We start from the raw sequence: 20,960 nt of genomic DNA on the forward strand, positions 1-20,960 counted from the left end.
ATTAAAGTAGTACCAACACCAATGCTTTTAATGTGGCACCAGTGCTATTAATGTAGCACCAGCATGAGCAATGTGTGTGTGTGTGTGTGTGTGTGTGTTGTCTTTGTGTCTGTGTTTGCCCCCACCACCACCACCACCACCATCACCACCTGACAACCAGTGTTGGTGCGTTTACATCCCCCTAATATAGCAGTCCAGTGAATGAGACCAATAGAATAAGCACCAGGTTTAAAGACAAATGAGTATTGGGGTCAGTTCATTTGACTCAGATTCCTTCAAGGCAATGCCCCAGCATGGCCACAATCTAACGACAGAAACAAGTAAAAGATAGCAGCTAAAGATAGAGCCTAAAACCACGGTGCCTGTAACCAAGTCATTCTCCATTACAAGCAACAACCGTAGTTTTAGTCAAGTCATTTTGTTGTGTTGTACACGCATACCTTTAAAGCAACGTTATATAGGCTGTCACATACATTCCTCTTTTAATGTAATGCATCCACGTGATGTCAGTTAGTACTCGTAGCAGCCTGGTAATAGTATATCCTGGTTGAACAAAAATACAGCCAAAAACAGAGCACGAACAAAAAAAGAGAAAGATCAAATTGGAAAATAAAGAGTCTGCTTTGCTGTGCTGTAATACTATCGTAGGGTTAATTGTGAAAAATATGATACTGTAAGGCATGTTACATAGCTGTTATGGCTTTATAGTACACTGTTTTGCTATATGGTTACTATGGTTACTTGTTTGTTTAACACTAGGTCAGTCCTGATCCAGTAGACCTATGATCAAAGACGTTCCAGCTGTGACCATCCCACCTTTTATTCAGACATAGTGTATCTGGGACTACATTATCTAATGTATATTATAGATGTTAGTATTAGTGGCTATAGCTGTTTAGCCCAAGGTCAATCCTGATCCAACAAAACTTATGATCAAAGACATTCCAGCTGTGACCATCCCATCTTTTATTCAGGCATAGTGTACCTGGGACTACATTATCTGGTGTGTTTTAATCTTTTGAACTTGTTGTTTAGCCCCAGGCCAATCCTCATCCAACAAAACTTATGATCAAAGACGTTCCTGCTGTGACCATCCCACCTTTTATTCAGACATAGTGTATCTGGGACTACATTATCTAATGTATATTATGAAGGTTATAGCTATATAGTGCTAGTTTAACCCTAGGTCAGTCCTGATCCAGTAGACTCATGTTCAAAAATGTTCCAGAAGTTCCAACTGTGACAATTCCATCTTTTATTCAGATATAGTGTACCAAGGACTACATCAACTAATGTATACTATAGTAGTCAGTATTAGAGGCTATTGTTGTTGTTGATGCTGTTGTTCAGCCCTAAGTTAGTCCTGATCTGGTAGATCTATAATCAAATATGTTCCAGATGTGACCATCCTGCCTTTTATTTAGGCATAGTGTATCTAGGACTACATTATATAATGTACAGTATAGTAGTTAGTATTAGTGGCTATAACTGTTGTTGTTTAGCCCTAGGTCAGTCCTGATCTAGGAGACAGACCTATGATCAAAGATGTTCCAGCTGTGACCATCCTGTCTTTTATTCTGGCATAGTGTATCTAGGACTACATTATCTAATGTATAGTGTAGCAGTATTGGTGGCTATAGTTGTTGTTGCTTAGCCCTGGGTCAGTCCTGTTCTAGGAGACACACCTATGATCAAATATGTTCCAGCTGTGACCATCCAGCCTTTTATTCTGGCATAGTGTATCTAGGACTACATTATCTAATGTACAGTATAGTAGTTTGTATTAGTGGCTACCATTGTGGCTGTAGCTGTTTAGCCCTAGGTCACTTCTGATCCAACAGACATATCATCTTACCACCCAGCTATGCTTGCACCTATATTTTTTGTTGGTTTTGTTAATTTTTTTATTATTTGTTTTTTGTTTGTTGGATTTAGTTCTTCTTTTCCTGCAGTTCCAGTTGACTGCATCTGCTGGCTTTGTAACAAGGGAAACCACTGAAGCAGAAACATGCGATGACATAACAGTTTCTGCCTCCACTGCCAGGCTAAATATAGAAATGGTGCGAGACACGGAAGATATAACACTCGGTTCCACATGACTGCACATCACGACGGCTGAATGCTGACCGATGGTGCAAAGTTGGCAGCTTCAAGTTGCGAGACCGGTGCTCCCTGCAGCAGGTCCTGCGGATGGTCTGCGACAACTGATACCCGACCTGTTACCCCTCAACTTTTTTAAGTGGAAATTGAAATATCTATGGGGGCCGATTGGTAGGGTCTGCAGAAGGTCAGATATAATACCTTGTGGTTCTTTAAGATCATCATCATCATCTTCGTCATCATCATCATCATCATCACCATCATGAATAACAACAGCGACACCTATCATCATCGCCACTGCCATGATGTAACTAATGGTTACGTTCTGAGTTCAAATTCCGCCGAGGTCGACTTTGCCTTTCATCCTTTCGGGGTCGATAAATAAAGTACCAGTTACGCACTGGGGTCAATGTAATCGACTTAATCCCTTTGTCTGTCCTTGTTTGTTCCCTCTGTGTTTAGCCCCTGGTGGGCAGTAAAGAAATAGGTATATGGAGATTGGCCCCTATTTATATATATAAACAGATATAACTAATGATGTGTGCACACACACACACAAACTCTGTTTGAGCAGACATAACTAATGACATACACAGATTTAGCCCACATAGGCTGTTTGTGGTTAAACAGACATAACTAATGATGCACAATCTCTGGTTAAACAGCAGACATAACTAATGACACACCTAAATGCAAAGGAATCTCAGGTTTAGCAGACATAACTAATAACACACACACACAGACATAACTAATCGCAAATGCACAAGGATGATCTCTGATTAACAGACATAACTAATGACACACACAAACAGAAAGAGAATTCTGGCTACACAGACATAACTAATGATGCACAAAGACACACAGACTATCTATACACAAGTTAAATAGATCCGGTCAGACATAACTAATGACACACACACAGACATAACTAACCGCATATATAGAGACAATCCGGTTAAAAAGACATAACTAATGACACGACTAAATGCAAAAACAGCTCAGATTTAGCAGACATAACTAACCGCATACATGCTGAGACAATCTGGTTAAAAAGACATAACTAATGACACAACAAAATACAAAAATGGCTCAGATTTAGCAGACATAACTAACCGCATACCTGCTGAGACAATCTGGTTAAAAAGACATAACTAATGACACACACACAGACATAACTAACCGCATACATGCTGAGACAATCTGGTTAAAAAGACATAACTAATGACACAACTAAATGCAAAAAACAGCTCAGATTTAGCAGACATAACTAATGACACACATAGACATAACTAACCGCATACAGAGACAATCTGGTTAAAAAGACATAACTAATGACACAACTAAATGCAAAAAACAGCTCAGATTTAGCAGACATAACTAATGACACACATAGACATAACTAACCGCATACAGAGACAATCTGGTTAAAAAGACATAACTAATGGCACAACTAAATGCAAAAAACAGCTCAAATTTAGCAGACATAACTAATAACACACACACACAGACATAACTAATCGCAATGCACAAGGATGATCTCTGATTAACAGACATAACTAATGACACACACAAACAGAAAGAGAATTCTGGCTACACAGACATAACTAATGATGCACAAAGACACACAGACTATCTATACACAAGTTAAATAGATCCGGTCAGACATAACTAATGACACACCTAAATGCAAGGAAATTTAGCAGACATAACTAATGACACACACACAGACATAACTAACCGCATATATAGAGACAATCCGGTTAAAAAGACATAACTAATGACACGACTAAATGCAAAAACAGCTCAGATTTAGCAGACATAACTAATGACACACACACAGACATAACTAACCGCATACATACAGAGACAATTGGTTAAAAACACATAACTAATGACACAAATAAATGCAAAAACAGCTCAGATTTAGCAGACATAACTAACCGCATACATGCTGAGACAATCTGGTTAAAAAGACATAACTAATGACACACACACAGACATAACTAACCGCATACATGCTGAGACAATCTGGTTAAAAAGACATAACTAATGACACACACACAGACATAACTAACCGCATACATGCTGAGACAATCTGGTTAAAAAGACATAACTAATGACACAACTAAATGCAAAAAAACAGCTCAGATTTAGCAGACATAACTAATGACACACATAGACATAACTAACCGCATACAGAGACAATCTGGTTAAAAAGACATAACTAATGACACAACTAAATGCAAAAAAACAGCTCAGATTTAGCAGACATAACTAATGACACACATAGACATAACTAACCGCATACAGAGACAATCTGGTTAAAAAGACATAACTAATGACACAAATAAATGCAAAAAACAGCTCAGATTTAGCAGACATAACTAATGACACACATAGACATAACTAACCGCATACAGAGACAATCTGGTTAAAAAGACATAACTAATGGCACAACTAAATGCAAAAAACAGCTCAAATTTAGCAGACATAACTAATGACACACACACAGACATAACTAATCGCAAATGCACAAGGAAGATCTCTGATTAACAGACATAACTAACGACACGCCGGATAAACACTGACAATCTCGACTTAACACAGATGCACACATACACATAAAAACACACACATACACACACACACACGCACACACACACACACGCATGCACACGCATGTACACACACCCCACACACACTGCCTGTTTTTCTGCTTAAGCTAGTTCTCATGTACTCGCCTTCCGGAACTGTAAAAAGATATTCTCAAGATCTTTGAAGTGACATGATACGTCTCCTGCGTAAATTGGATTCTTGGGCACCCAGGTGGAAAAACACAGCATGGGTGGGTAGACAGAGGGCACACAGACAGACAGACAGATATTTACTATATATACTCTTTTACTTGTTTCAGTCATTTGATTGCGGCCATGCTGGAGCACAGCCTTTAGTCGAGCAAATCGACCCCAGGATTTATTCTTTGTAAACCTAGTACTTATTCTATCGGTCTCCTTTGCCGAACTGCGAAGTTACTAGGATGTAAACACACCGCATCAGCTGTGAAGCGACATTGGGGGAACAAACACACACACACACATATGTATATATGACGGGCTTCTTTCAGTTTCCGTCTACCAAATCTACTCACAAGGCCTTGGGTCACTTGCCCAAGGTGCCACGCAGTGGGACTGAACCCAGAACTACTTACCACACAGCCACTCCTATGCCTACATATATATATATATACACACACACACACCAGAAGATAGACACTGTGTCTATATATTCTTTTCTACTCTAGGCACAAGAGGGAGGGGGACAGTCGATTAGATCGACCCCAGTATGTAACTGGTACTTGATTTATTGACCCTGAAAAGCTGAATGGCAAAGTCAGCCTCGGCGGAATTTGAACTCAGAACGTAAAGACAGACGAAAAACCACTAAGCATTTCGCCCGGCTTGCTAACACTTCTGCCAGCTCTCCACCTTACAGCGTGTATATATTGATTGGATAGCTACACACAGTGTGTATATATTGACTGGATAGACACAGAGTGTAGAAGGCAGTGAGCTGGCAGAAACGTTAGCACGCCAGGCGAAATGCTTAGCGTTATTTCATCTGCCGCTATGTTCTGAGTTCAAATTCCGCTGAGGTCGACTTTGCCTTTTATTCCTTCCGGGGTCGATAAATTAAGTACCAGTTACGCACTGGGGGCAATCTAATCGACTTAATCCGTTTGTCTGTCCTTATTTGTCCCCTCTGTGTTTAGCCCCTTGTGGGTAGTAAAGAAATAGGTATTTCATCTGCCGCTACGTTCTGAGTTCAAATTCCGCCGAGGTCAACTTTGCTTTTCATCCTTTCGGGGTCAATAAATTAAGTACGTTACGCACTGGGGGCGATCTCATCAACTTAATCCCTTTGTCTGTCCTTGTTTGTCCTCTCTGTGTTTAGCCCCTTGTGGGCAATAAAGAAATAAGAAACATTAGCATGCCGGGCGAAATGCCCAGAGGTATTTCGTCTGTTTTTCACGTTCTGAGTTCAAATTCTGCTGAGGTCGACTTTGCCTTTCATCCTTTCGGGGTCAATAAATTAAGTACCAGTTACGCACTGGGGGGCGATCTAATCGACTGAATCCCTTTGTCTGTCCTTGTTTGTCCCCTCTATGTTTAGCCCCTTGTGGGTAGTAAAGGAATAAAAAGAAATAAGATACAGTGTGTAGATGTTCGTTAGATACTCAGACAGAATGTGTAGATTAGATAGATAGACACAGTGTATAGATGTTGAGTGGATATATAGAAATGGTGTGTAGATGTTGAATTGATAGACAGAGGCATTTTAATAGAGTTTACATAGACTATAATAGATATTCTTTTCTACTCTAGGCACAAGGCCTGAAATTTGGGGGAAAGGGGCCAGACAATTAGCAACTGGTACTTTATTTATCGACCCTGAAAGGATGAAAGGCAAAGTCAACCTCGGTGGAATTTGAAATCAGAACATAAAGACAGACGAAATACCTATTTCTTTACTACCCACAAGGGGCTAAACACAGAGGGGACAAGCAAGGACAGACAAACAGATTAAGTCAACGGATTACATCAACCCCAGTGCGTAACTGGTACTTAATTTATCGACCCCGAAAGGACGAAAGGCAAAGTTGACCTCAGTGGAATTTGAACTCAGAACGTAAAGACAAACGAAATACCACTAAGCATTTCATCCAGCATGCTAAAGACAATAAAAGATATTGATGTGATAGGCGCAGGAGTGGCTGTGTGGTAAGTAGCTTGCTTACCAACCACATGGTTCTGGGTTCAGTCCCACTGCGTGGCACCTTGGGCAAGTGTCTTCTACTATATCCTCGGGCCAACCAAAGCCTTGTGAGTGGATTTGGTAGACAGAAACTGTATATATATATATGTAAGTGTGTGTATATGTTTGTGCATCTGTGTTTGCACCCACCCACCCCGATATCGCTTGATAACCGATGCTGGTGTGTTTACATCCCCGTAACATAGTGGTTCGGCAAAAAGAGACCGATAGAATAAGTACTAGGCTTACAAAAGAATAAGTCCTGGGGTCGATTTGCTCGACTAAAAAAGGTGGTGCTCCAGCATGGCCGCAGTCAAATGACTGAAACAAGTAAAAGAGTAAAAGACTAATACATAGATACCTTGATTACATGGTCACTTTTCCATGATCTAATAAGGGAGCCTGTACACCTTAACAAGAAATAGCAGCTAAATATCCTTCAGATTACACCCAATGTATGAAAAGAAGGCAATTATTACTCTCGAATGGGTATGCAAATATCTTGAAAACACCCGACAGAGTGATGGCTATGCCCTGTATAGTTACAGATTACCCTTTGGCAAGGTATAACGCCCATTCAGCCACCCTGCCAGGGATATGGTGAAGTCAAGGGACTGTGGAGAGGCAGTGGAAGAGCTCAACAGAGCCAGAAGGAATCCTGAAAGATTAATGGTCAGAATCTATAAGTTCTATCAACAGGATCTCTGCAATGAATCCATAGGGATGGTGTCCATGGTGGTCTAATCAGCTAATGAAATATACATTACATTATTTACATCTTTATACATAAAAGAGAGGTTGTGTGCTGTCTGTCTCCTACGATTTAGATTCATAACTACTTCCACATTTTGCGGTGCAGTATCTTATAGTCGTGATTCATATCGAGCCCTTCTGGGTATTAGCGCGCGTCTACGATGAGTCTACGATTTAAAAAAAAAATTACCATCAATTTTTCCCATTTTAATGCATTTTTGGCATATATAAGGGAAGTAACTCTCTAAAAGTTTATTATTAAATCTCAGAACGTAAAAAGCTACAGTAACACCCACCTCCCTTTGTGGTTAACCATATTGAGATGGCTATTATACTTTACATCTCTAAAAATGCTTATATAGTTATTTCCCTTACAAACCCGAGCAACGCCGGGCGATACTGCTAGTATATATATATTTGATGGATATCTGCCTCATCTCTTTTGATGGAGTTTGAGGATGCTGACCATTGATCCTCTAGGATTCCTCTGCTCAGCATATGGCGTAGTGGTTAAGAATGCGGGCTACTAACCCCAAGATTCTGAGTTCGATTCTGGGCAGTGACCTGAATAATAACAATAATTATTATTTACAATTGACGGATATTTGTCCTCATCTTGTTTGTTGTTAACACAACGTTTCGGCTGATATACCCTCCAGCCTTCATCAGGTGTCTTGGGGAAATTTTGAACCAGGTTTTTCATTCCTCAAGTATTTTTCAATATTATTATTATTATTATTATTATTATTATTATTATTATTATTATTATCATTATTAGTATTATTACTATTATTATTATTGAGTGAGAGAGCAGTGCATGCCATCAAAGTGACACTGGGGTAAAATATACAGAGCCCAGTATACCCATCATGACTACCCGTCTGATAAGGGTACACCAGGCACATGCATCACAACCATATGTGCGCAACATGGTGATCTCATATCAAGATAAACAGCACATGACCTTGCAGGTGGGGCCCAGTTAGAATATTCTTCAAGTCGAGTAGCCCATCCTGCTCAAAAGGTCCCTGAATAAGGGTTGCTTTAGGATGTTGAACGAAACACCTATGTTTCCAGAGGTGAATTATTCAAACTCCAAAGAATCCCTCTCAACACATGGTTATGATGCTCCCCCGCTACTTCTGCTCGTGATCAGAGATGCACATATTGTCAGCCACTAAGGGACATGGTCAACTGGTTAAGGTCAAACAACTGACAAGCAAATCTGTGGTATTGAACAGAATATTTGCTGTAGCCCATTATTATTATTATTATGATGATTATTATTATTATTATTATTATTATTATTGAGTGAGAGAGCAGTGCATGCCATCAAAGTGACACTGGGGTAAAATATATAGACACTAATATCTTTTCAACTACCATAAGAATTTTTAAGTGTGTTACTGTCTCAGAGATTCTTATGGTAGTTGAAGAGACATTAGCTTCTATTTCTGATTCAGTACATGGCGAGGAACTTAGCTGATCGCTGATGTTAATTATACTCTTTTACTTGTTTCAGTCATTTGACTGCGGCCATGCTGGAGCACTGCCTTTAATCGAGCAAATCAACCCCGGGACTTATTCTTTGTAAGCCCAGTACTTATTCTATCGGTCTCTTTTGCCGAACCGCTAAGTGACGGGGACATAAACACACCAGCATCGGTTGTCAAGCAATGCTAGGGGGACAAACACAGACACACAAACATATACACACACATACAAATATATATATATACATATACACAACAGGCTTCTTTCAGTTTCCGTCTACCAAATCCACTCACAATGCTTTGGTCGGCCTGAGGCTATAGTAGAAGACACTTGCCCAAGGTGCCACGCAGTGGGACTGAACCCGGAACCATGTGGTTGGTAAGCAAGCTACTTACCACACAGCCACTCGCATATAATTATAGAATAGTTTTATATATACAAACAGATAGAGAGATAGGGAGCAAGACAAAGAGACAGACAGACAGACACAGTTAGATAGGCAGATATGTATCTGTTTGTCTTTGTGTTTGTCCCCAACAACCACTTGACAACCGGTGTTGGTTTGTCTACATCCCACCTAACTTAGCAGTTTGACATAGGGGGCCAATGGAGTAAGTACCAGGCTTGGAAGAAAAGCACTGGGGTGAATTCCATCGACTAAAACCCTTCAAGGTGGTGCTCCAGCATGGCAGCAGTTCAATGACCGAAACAAGTGAAAAATAATATATAGCTATTCCCACCACTACCACCACCACCATCGCCACCACCACCTCTACCACCACCAGCACTACAGCCACCACCACCACCACCACCACCATTACAACTGCTACTACCACCACCACCATCGCCACCACCACCACCACCAGCACTACAACTACTACCACCACCACCACTACTGCAACTACTCACCACCACTTGTACCACTGCCATCACCACCACTACTAGCACTGCCACAACCACCACTACCACCACCACCAGCACCACAACTACTACTACTACCATCACCACTAGTACAACTACTCACTACTACTACCACCACCTTCAGCACTACCACCACCACTACCATTAGTACTACAACTACGTAGTCTCCCAAGATTTCAAATATGCGAAGGTGTATATCGCCTATTTTTGTTTTTATGACATTTAACCTCCACCACCACCCCTGACACCAAACACTCACCCACCACCCACATCCACCCCACCGACTTCAATCCACACCCTGTAACCTAAGAGGAAGGGTGGTGGCGGTGGCAGTGCGAGGGGGGAGGGAAGGGGCAGTGTGGTGTGCTGCGCAACCAACCCAACCACCGACCAGCGACCAGGCCACAAGTAGTTATGGGTTGACAGAGAAGAAATAAACTAGGTCAGGTGATTGTGAAGGAATTTCGTCCTGTGTGTGTGTGTGTGTGTGTGTGTTGCCAGGTGTGGCTGAGTGGTTGAATGAATTTCCGGGTTCGGTCCTGTTGCTGGACATCTTGGAATGATATCTTCTACTACTATGGGTCCCATGTCAAAATAATATTTTGTCGGTGGAATTCGCTAGATGGGAACACTCTGTGTGTGTGTGTGTGAGTGTGTATATGTGTGTGTGTATGTGTATGTGTGTATGTTGTGTATGTGTGTGTATGTATATGTGTATACACATGTGTGTATGTATCATGTTGTATGTGTTGTGTATGTATGTATGTGTATGTATATGTGTATACACATGTGTGTATGAATGTGTTGTGTATGTATGTGTGTGTATGTATATGTGTGTATACACACGTGTGTATGTATGTGTGTATGTATGTGTTGTGTGTATATGTGTGTATATGTATTGTGTGTGTGCATGTATGTGTGTATGTATATGTGTGTGCATGTGAGTGTGTCTTTGTATCTGTGTTCATCCCTAACCACTGATTGACAACCAGTGTTGGTGTGTTTATGTATCCTACCCCCATAACTCAACAGTTCAGCAAAAGGCAACTGATAGACCAATTACCAGGTTTAAAAATCAAAGATAAAACAATAAATACAGGGGATTGATCCATTCGACTAAAATTTCAGTTGAATAAATTGACCCTACAGTGGAGGCACATGGCCTAGTGGTTAGAGTAGCGGACTTGCAGTCATAAGAACACGGTTTCAATACCCAGACCGGGCATTGTGAGTGCTTATTGAGCAAAAACACCTAAGCTCCACGAGGTTCCAGCGGAGAGGGGTGGTGAACCCCGCTGTACTCTTTCACCACAACTTTCTCTCACTCTTTCTTCCTACTTCTGCCACAAAGCAGAGGAACCATGGTGTAACCCTCTATGGTGTGGTAAACTTTCAGACCCTAGTCTAGATTGCGAATCCTCTCTACCCCAGGATGGTTCAGCTCTCCACCCGTTAAAAGCCACCATTTACAGAATGAGGATAACTATGTAGCTTTCATACCCGTGCAACTGCCAGTCTATCGCATGTGGTGGGTGGATCTTCAAGTTGCCACACACATTCTTAGTAGCTTAGAGTAGGCTCAAATTAGAGATTATTCTTTGTGGGTAATGGCATGAGTCCTGATTGGAAGAAGAAGAAGAAGAAGAAGAAGAAGAGCAGCGGACTCACGGTCAAGGGATCATGGGTTCGAATCTCAGACCAGGCAATGTGTGTGTTTATGAGCGAAACCCCTAAGCTCCACGCGGCTCTGGCAGAAGGTAATGGCGAACTTCTGCTGACTCTTTCACAACATTTTCTCTCACTCTTTCCTCCTGCATCTTGCAGCTCACCTGCGACGGACCGGCGTCCCGTCCAGATGGGGAACCTATACACCAAGGAAACCGGGAAACCGGCCCTTATGAGCCAGGCATAGCTTGAGAAGGAACAAACAACAACAACAAAAACAAATTGACCCCACAACTCATTTGTTTCATTTGCACTTCCTTTTTGCAGCCTGGTATTTTCTGTATCAGTCACCTTTGCTGAACCACTAAGTTATACAGCCATAAACACACCAATGCCAGTTGTCATGTAGTGATGGGTATGTAACAAATACAGATAAACACACACATACACAAACACACATGCCCATAAACACATAAGCACACACATAAACGACGGGCTCCTTTCAATTTTTCTCTACCAAATTAACTTCCAAGGCTTTGTTCGTCCTGGGACTATAGTAATGGGAAAGAAATCACCGGTTCAATTTCCACTCGTTTCTCTATTTATTTATTCCAGAAAGCATTTTCATCACTGGTCAAAAATATGGCAATGTATTATAATAAGGTATTATGACTCTCTGCAGACAACAAAATTGTTCCAACTCACAAATCCACATAATGAATCTTGCAAACCAGATACAAAAAGTATATATATATATATATAATGAAGTATATATACATATATATATATATATATATATATATATATATATATATATATATATAATGAAGTATATATATATATATATTATATATATATATATATATATATAATATATATATATATATCATGAAGTATATATATATATATATTATATATTAATGAAGTATATATATATACGTATAAAAGGGATGACCTGTAAGTGGACTTACATAAGTGTGTTTGTGTGTGTGTGTATGTGTATGTTTGTCCCCCTACCATCGCTTGACAACCAATGTTGGTGTGTTATGTCCACATAACTTAGCGGTTCGGCATAAGAGACTGATAGAATAAATACTAGGCATAGAAAGAATAAGTCCTGGGGTCGATTTTTTCGACTAATGACAGTGTTCCAGCATGGCCACAGTCAAATGACTGAAATAAATAAGAGAATAAATGAAAAAAAATATATAGCAATACATAAAGATAAGATCCGAGAATCAAGGTGTAGGAAGTTAGTAAGCTTCAAGTAGTCTATAGAAAGTATAAAAAACAACTTTCAGAAACAATAGCTGTTTACTGATGTAGAAGGTTGAAAATTTTTCCCATACTTGTGGTCTGATAAGCTGAAAAAAGTTGTTATATTTTATAGTTACTACTTTCATGGTTCTGCTAGCAATGAAAGAAATGTAACTTAGAGTTTATCAACTCCATTCCCTGAATTTGGATATATATATTTATATATATATATATATATAAACTTTTCTACTTACTCTAGGTACAAGTCTCGAAATTTTGGGGGAGGTGGCTAGTCGATTAGATCAACCCCCAGTGCACAACTGGTACTTGATTTGTATATATATATATATATATACACACATATATATAAGGTGCATGGCTCAGTGTTTAGAGTTTCAGGCTCACAATCATGAGGTAGTCAGTTCAATTCTCAGACCAAGCTGCGTGTTGTGTTCTTGAGCAAGGCACTTTATTTCACGTTGCTCCAGTTCACTCAGCTGTAGAAATGAGTTGCAACATCACAGGTGCCAAGCTGTATCGGCCCCTTTGCCTTTCCATTGGATAACATCGGTGACATGGAGAGAGGAGGCTGGTATGCATGGGTAACTGCTGGTCTTTCATAAACAACTTTGCCCAGACTTGTGCCCCAGAAGAGAACTTTCTAGGTGCAATCCTGTGGTCATTCTTAATCAAAGGGAGTCTTTGTCTTTTACCCATTATGTGTGTGTGTATCAGAGGGGGACAAAAACAGAAAAAATGACACACAATAGAAATGGAGACACCCAACCCTTCATTAGTTATCGACCAAACGTCATCACCATTCCAATACTATCCAAGCAATATTGTTCAATTTGGCAGGGTCAGCAACAGAAGCTGTTGGGGTATAAAGAAAGGGACATGATAGATGAACACAAGTAGAAAAAAATAAGACAAGTAAAATAGCTAGAAAAAACAATGTTTCTGCCTGCAATGTTATATGGTAGTGAAACATGGGCTACCACAAAGAGGGAAGAGCAAAGACTGGTAACGGCTCAAAGAGCCATGGAAAGGTCAATGCTTGGTATCTCGCTGAGAGAGCACATAAATAGCAACATCATCAGAAAGAAGTCTGGCGTGAGAGATGTCACCGCAGAGTATACACGCAGCAAGTATTGATGGGCTGGACACGTCGCCCGGCTCACAGATAATCGGTGGACGCACGCAGTTGCCGAGTGGTACCTGCGTGAGCAGAAAAGACCACCCGGAACACCTCCACGACGGTGGAGTGACGATTTCAAGAGGACGATTGGGATCACGTGGATGAGAAAGGCGCGATCCAGAGAGGAGTGGACAGCGCGCTGTGACCAGCGGTGTCAAATGGATGCCTGACGGACTGGTCGGTCAAAGTGGTCAAAGTGATAAGCAACAGAAGTGACTGAGAACCTTATGCTCACACTTGGTATGCCTACACAACAGAGTTCCTAGTCAAATGTCCCAAGTGGTTTCACTCTGCATACTTTAGCTCCATTACTCAAGCAACGGTGTGTTGTAATTTCGTTTTTATAGCATCGGTCCTGGTACTTTTTGGTCAATGAAATCCAAGAGAATGCGACAAGGTAGCTGCTCACTATCCCCTAAAAAGGATTTCCGGGAATGCTTCCATCATCGGAAACGACGCTGGATAAATAATTGTGTGGCTTCAAAAGGGGACAACTTTGAAGGAGATTAAATGATGAATTGATATGTGATGTAGTTTTCTTTTTATAGTACCAATCCAAACACTTTTTTGATCAGCCCTCGTATACTGCATAGGTTACAAGTATTACAGCCTACCCTGAGATCGCTGTTGAGAGGCCCCTGATATCAAATAAGTACTTATTCTATTGGTCTCTTTTGCCGAACCGCTAAGTTTCAGGGATGGAAACACACCAACATCGGTTGTCAATTGATGGTGGGGGGACAAACACAGACACACAAACACATATATATGTACAACAAGCTTCTTTCGGTTTCCATCCACCAAATCCACTCACAGGGCTTTGGTCAGCCCAAGGCTATAGGAGAAGACACTTGCCCAAGGTGCCACACAATAGGACTGAACCTGGAACCATGTGGTTGGTAACCACTCCGAGAGTGTAGTGGGTGCTTTTTACGTACCACTGGCACAGGGGCCAGTCAGGCACACCGGGCATCGATCATGTTCGGATAGTGCTTTTTACATACCACCGGCATGAGAACCTGTCAGGGGGTACTGGTACTGGCCACATTCAGATGGTGCTTTTTACATGCCACCAGCATGGGGGCCAGTCAGGTAGATCTGGTATCGACCATGTTTGGATGGTGCTTCTTACCTGCCACCAGCACAAGAGCCAGTCTGGGAGTACTGACATCGGCCACGTTTGGTTGGTGCTTTTTATGACAATCACAGTAGAAGACCTTCAAAATTGGATGCAGATGTTTTGAAAGCTAAATCCAAAGAAAACTCAAATATCACAACCAGAGAACTTGCAGAAGAGTTGGAAGTTTCTAAAAGTATGTCTCATAAACACCTAGTGAAGCTAGGATACATTTCTCACTAAGATGTATGGGTCCTTCATAAATTCTTAGAAGAGAACTGCTTGGACCAGTATTCCATTTGTGATATGCTTTTGAAACAGAATGAAAGCATGGCTTTTTTGAAACAACTTGTAACTGGAGATGAAAAATGGATTGTGTATGAAAATGTGGTGTGAAAAAGATCCTGGAGTTTGCGTAAGGATTCCTCAAAACAGCAACCAAAGACGAACATCTATGCCAAACTGCTTTGTGTTTGGTGGAATTGGAAAGGCTTTATATATCATGAGCTTCTCACACAAAACTAGACCATTAATTCTGATGTGTACTGTCATCCACTGGCTAATTTGAACCAAAAAATCAAAGAATTGAGGCTGGATATTGCTCACAGGAAAGGGGTAGTGTTCCAACATGACAATGCCCGACCACATGTTTCTTTGGCTACCCGAAGAAAGTTATATGAACCTGGCTGGGATCTTTTACCCCATCCACCATATTCTCCTGATATTGCACCATCAGACTACCATTTGGTTTTGTCTCTACAGAACTCATTGCAAGGAAAAACTTTTAATGATTTAGATGGAGTCAAAATGCATCTAGAAAACTTTTTTTCTTCAAAACCAGTCAAATTTTATGCTGGTGGAATATTTAAATTGCCTGATAGAAGGGCAAAAGTCATTAATAATAATGGAAATTATTTCACTGAATATAATTTTGTGAAAGGTCAATTATTTATATCCATTTTTGCATATTAAAAAACGCTCAGAACTTTCCGACAGTTATGTATGTGAGTTTAGCTCCAAAAGGCTCTGAAATGGTGCATGTGTCCTCAAGAAAAACGAATTTGATTTTCGAATTTTGTGTTCTAAAGATAAGGTTTTCCATAAATAATAATTAAAAAATGTAATTTGCTATGAGAATTAACTCAGGTTTTAGATCAACAAATCTACGTTTCCATCTTTGCTTTCATTTTGGTAAAAACTTTGTCTTCTCATCATAATCATCATCATCATCATCATCATTGTTTAACATCTGCTTTCCATGCTAGCATGGGTTGGACAATTTGACTGAGGTCTGGCGAACCAGATGGCTGCACCAGGCCCCAATCTGATCTGGCAGAGTTTCTACAGCTGGATGCCCTTCCTAACGCCAACCACTCCGAGAGTGTAGTGGGTGCTTTTACGTGCCACCGGCATGAGAGCCAGTCAGGTGGTACTGGCGATGGCCATGCTCAAATGGTGTTTTTTATGTGCCACCTGCACAGGAGCCAGTCCAGCGGCACTGGCAACAACCTCGCTCGAATGTTTTTTCAAGTGCCACTAGCACAAGTGCCAGTAAGGCGACGCAGGTGACGATACGCTTGAATGGTGTCTTTTACGTGCTTGTTGCTCTGGCAATGATCACGCTCATATGGTACTCTTAGCGCTCCACAAGTACGGATGCCAGTCATCAAATTTGAATTTGATTTCGATTTCACTTGCCTCAACAGGTCTTCACAAGCAGAGTTTGGTGTCCAATGAAGGAAAGGTATGCATAAGCGGATTGGTTACACCACTGGCATAGGCCAAAAGGTTATGGTCTCACTTGAGCTTGCCAAGTCTTCTCAAGCACAGCATATTTCCAAAGGTCCCGGTCACTAATCAAGCCTCAGTGAGGCCCAATGTTCGAAGGTCATTCTTCACCACCTCATCCCAGATCTTCCTAGGTCTACCTCTTCCACAGGTTCCCTCAACCGCTAGAGTGTGGCACTTTTTCACACAGCTATCCACATCCATTCTCGCCACATGACCATACCAGCGCAGTCGTCTCTCTTGCACACCACAACTGATGTTTCTTAGGTCCAACTTTTCTCTCAAGGTACTTACACTCTGTCGAGTATGCACACTGACATTACACATCCATCGGAGCATACTGGCTTCATTCCTTGTGAGCTTAATTGTGTGTCCTCAGCAGTCACAGCCCATAGTTCATTGCCATGTAGCATGGCTGTTCGTACACATGTGTCATACAGTCTACCTTTTACTCTGAGCAAGAGGCCCTTTGTCACCAGCAGAGGTAGGAGCTCTCTGAACTTTGCCCAGGCTATTCTCATGTTTACATCGTTTTTGATGCCAAGTTCTCACATCAGTAAATGTTCCATGGTCATTTACTAGGATTCCTTTAACCCTTTAATATTTGGATTTTCCTGTGAAATGTAATACTTGTTTATTTATATTGTTTTAAATCAATGCATGTAAAATGCACCAATCCGATTGTGGCCGTTGCCAGCCTCGCCTGGCACCTGTGCAGGTGGCACGTAAAAAGCACCAATCCGACCGTGGCCGATGCCAGCCTCGCCTGGCACCTGTGCAGGTGGCACGTAAAAAGCACCAATCCGACCGTGGCCGATGCCAGCCTCGCCTGGCACCTGTGCAGGTGGCACGTAAAAAGCACCAATCCGACCGTGGCCGATGCCAGCCTCGCCTGGCACCTGTGCAGGTGGCACGTAAAAAGCACCAATCCGACCGTGGCCGATGCCAGCCTCGCCTGGCACCTGTGCAGGTGGCACGTAAAAAGCACCAATCCGACCGTGGCCAATGCCAGCCTCGCCTGGCACCTGTGCAGGTGGCACGTAAAAAGCACCAATCCGACCGTGGCCGATGCCAGCCTCGCCTGGCACTGTGCAGGTGGCACGTAAAAAGCCCAATCCGACGTGGCCGATGCCAGCCTCGCCTGGCACCTGTGCAGGTGGCACGTAAAAAGCACCAATCCGACCGTGGCCGATGCCAGCCTCGCCTGGCACCTGTGCAGGTGGCACGTAAAAAGCACCAATCCGACCGTGGCCGATGCCAGCCTCGCCTGGCACCTGTGCAGGTGGCACGTAAAAACCACCAATCCGACCGTGGCCGATGCCAGCCTCGCCTGGCACCTGTGCAGGTGGCACGTAAAAAGCACCCACCACACTCATGGAGTGGTTGGCGTTAGGAAGGGCATCCAGCTGTAGAAACACTGCCAGATCAGACTGGAGCCTGGTGCAGCCTTCTGGCTTCCCAGACCCCGGTCGAACCGTCCAACCCATGCTAGCATGGAGAACAGACGTTAAACGATGATAATAATGAAATTAATCATGCACTACCTTGTAGTTTAGAGACATCGAAGATGTGATCCCTTAGTTTTAGAAAGACATTGTAGGGTTCAGGTGAGAGGTCAGATCTGGTCAGTTTCAACATAAAACAGGTTAAATAGTTTGGTCAGTTATGGCCGGTTTGAATGCTAAACGGTTACTCTCTTTACTCTTTTACTTGTTTCAGTCATTTGACTGCGGCCATGCTGGAGCACCGCCTTTAATCGAGCAACTCGACTCCAGGACTTATTCTTTTGTAAGCCCAGTACTTATTCTATCGGTCTCTTTTGCCGAACCGCTAAGTAACGGGGACATAAACACACCAACATCGGTTGTCAAGCAATGCTAGGGGGACAAACACAGACACACAAACACACACCAAGGCTTTGGTTGGTCCGAGGCTATAGTAGAAGACACTTGCCCAAGGTGCCACACAGTGGGACTGAACCCGGAACCATATGGTTGGTTAGCAAGCTACTCACCACACAGCCACTCCTGCGCCTAATTTTAATTTCTTTTTCTTTTGGTTTACCAAGGCCTAATTCCCCATAGGAGGGGGTAGCCACAACATGACCCACACCTGGCATTCCATTCATTTCCCAAACTCAAAGAGGTGAACCCCGTCTCATGCTTGGGTCCAGGCATAGAAAGCAAAAGCCTGACATCATATGCTGGTTTACCCCCGCCACATCATGCTGGTTCTGTACCCCTTTGAGGGTTAAAATAACAAAGCCAAAAGTTAACACACACACACATATAGGTGCAGGTGTCGCTGTGTGTAATGAGTTTGCTTCCCAACCATATGGTTCTGGGTTCAGTCCCACTGCACAGCGCCTTCTACTATAGCCTTGGGCCAACCAAAGCCTTGTGAGTGGATTTGGTAGACGGAAACTGAAAGAAGCCCAGACCCAGGAAGACATGTGATGAGGTGGTGAGAAAGGATCTACAGTTTTTGGGACACACAGAGATGACGACAGGGAACCGAGACCCCTGGTGGTTTGCTGTGCTTTGCATACAGGCTTATCCCCTGCAAACCTCTCAGGCTGAGTATCCCTAATCATGTGGGCTCATAGGTGCTGGTGTCATGTAAAAAAACACTCATACCAGTGCTGAGCAAAAATACCCAGTACACTTTGTAGAGTGGGTCATATTAGGAAGGGCACATGCCAAGACAGACGAGGACCCTGAACAGCCCTTCAGCTGTTCAGCTCCTGTCAAATTGTACAACCCATGCCAGCATGGAAAAACGGAAATTCAATGATGATGATGATGATGATATATATATATATATATATATATAATATATATATATTTCTTTATTCTCTACAGGGGCTAAACATAGAGGGGAAAAACAAGGACACACAAAGGGATTAAGTCATTTACATCGACCCCAGTGCGTAACTGGTACTTGTTTAAATGACTCCGAAAGGATGAAATGCAAAGTTGACCTCGGCGGAATTTGAACTCAGAACGTAACAGCAGACGAAATACTGCTAAGCATTTCGCCTGGCTTGCTAACGTTTCAGCCAGCTATATATAGGCACAGGTATGGCGGTGTGGTAAGAAGCTTGCTTCCCAATCACATGGTTCCGGGTTCACTCCTACAGCGTGGCACCTTGGCACTTCTCAGCTGCTTTCTGGGAGGTAAACAGTTGGATTCTCAGTAGCCACCTGCTGACAATGAAGATGACGATGATGATGATGCTGATGTGTGTGTGTGTGTGTGTCTGTGTATTCTTTTACTTTTTTTTATATTTCAGTCATGTGACTGTGGCCGTGCTGAATGAAGCCCTGCCATAAAGGATTTTTTAGTCAAAGAAATCAACCCCCCAGGACTTATTCTTTGTAATCCAAGTATTTGTTCTATCGGCCACTTTTGCCAAACCACTAAGTTACAAGGATATAAACACACCACCATCGGTCATCAAGCGAATGTGGGGAGGACAAACACAGACACACTCACATATCATCATCATCATCGTTTATCATCCGCTTTCCATGCTAGCACGGGTTGGACGGTGCAACTGGGGTCTGGGAAGCTAGGAGGCTGCACCAGGCCCAGTCTGATCTGGCAGTGTTTCTAGGGCTGGATGCCCTTCCTAACGCCAACCATTCCATGAGTGTAGTGGGTGCTTTTTACATGCCACTGGCATGGAAGCCAGTCGGGGCGCTGCTGGCAATGGCCACATTCGGATGATTCTCTTATGTGCCACCAGCACTGGTATCACAGCTACATAAACATATATATATACGACAGGCTTGTTTCAGTTTCTGTCTACCAAATCTACTCAAAAGGCTTTGGTCAACCTGACGCTATAGTAGA

At 42.3% G+C, this 20,960-nt stretch overlaps 1 protein-coding gene and 1 long non-coding RNA gene across 2 annotated transcripts in view; one reads left to right on the forward strand and one right to left on the reverse strand.

Annotated features, from left to right (window-relative positions):
- LOC118768273 overlaps positions 1 to 20,960 on the reverse strand; it is an 87,362-nt gene that overhangs the window by 58,705 nt on the left and 7,697 nt on the right. The window lies entirely within an intron of this gene.
- LOC118768274 lies at positions 717 to 1,792 on the forward strand. Its single transcript, XR_005004103.1, has 3 exons — positions 717 to 832; positions 1,626 to 1,630; positions 1,739 to 1,792. It is a non-coding gene; the product is annotated as an uncharacterized LOC118768274 (long non-coding RNA).

The sequence above is a fragment of the Octopus sinensis genome, linkage group LG27 (assembly GCF_006345805.1).
Source record: "Octopus sinensis linkage group LG27, ASM634580v1, whole genome shotgun sequence".
NCBI classification, from domain to species: Eukaryota; Metazoa; Mollusca; class Cephalopoda; order Octopoda; family Octopodidae; genus Octopus; species Octopus sinensis.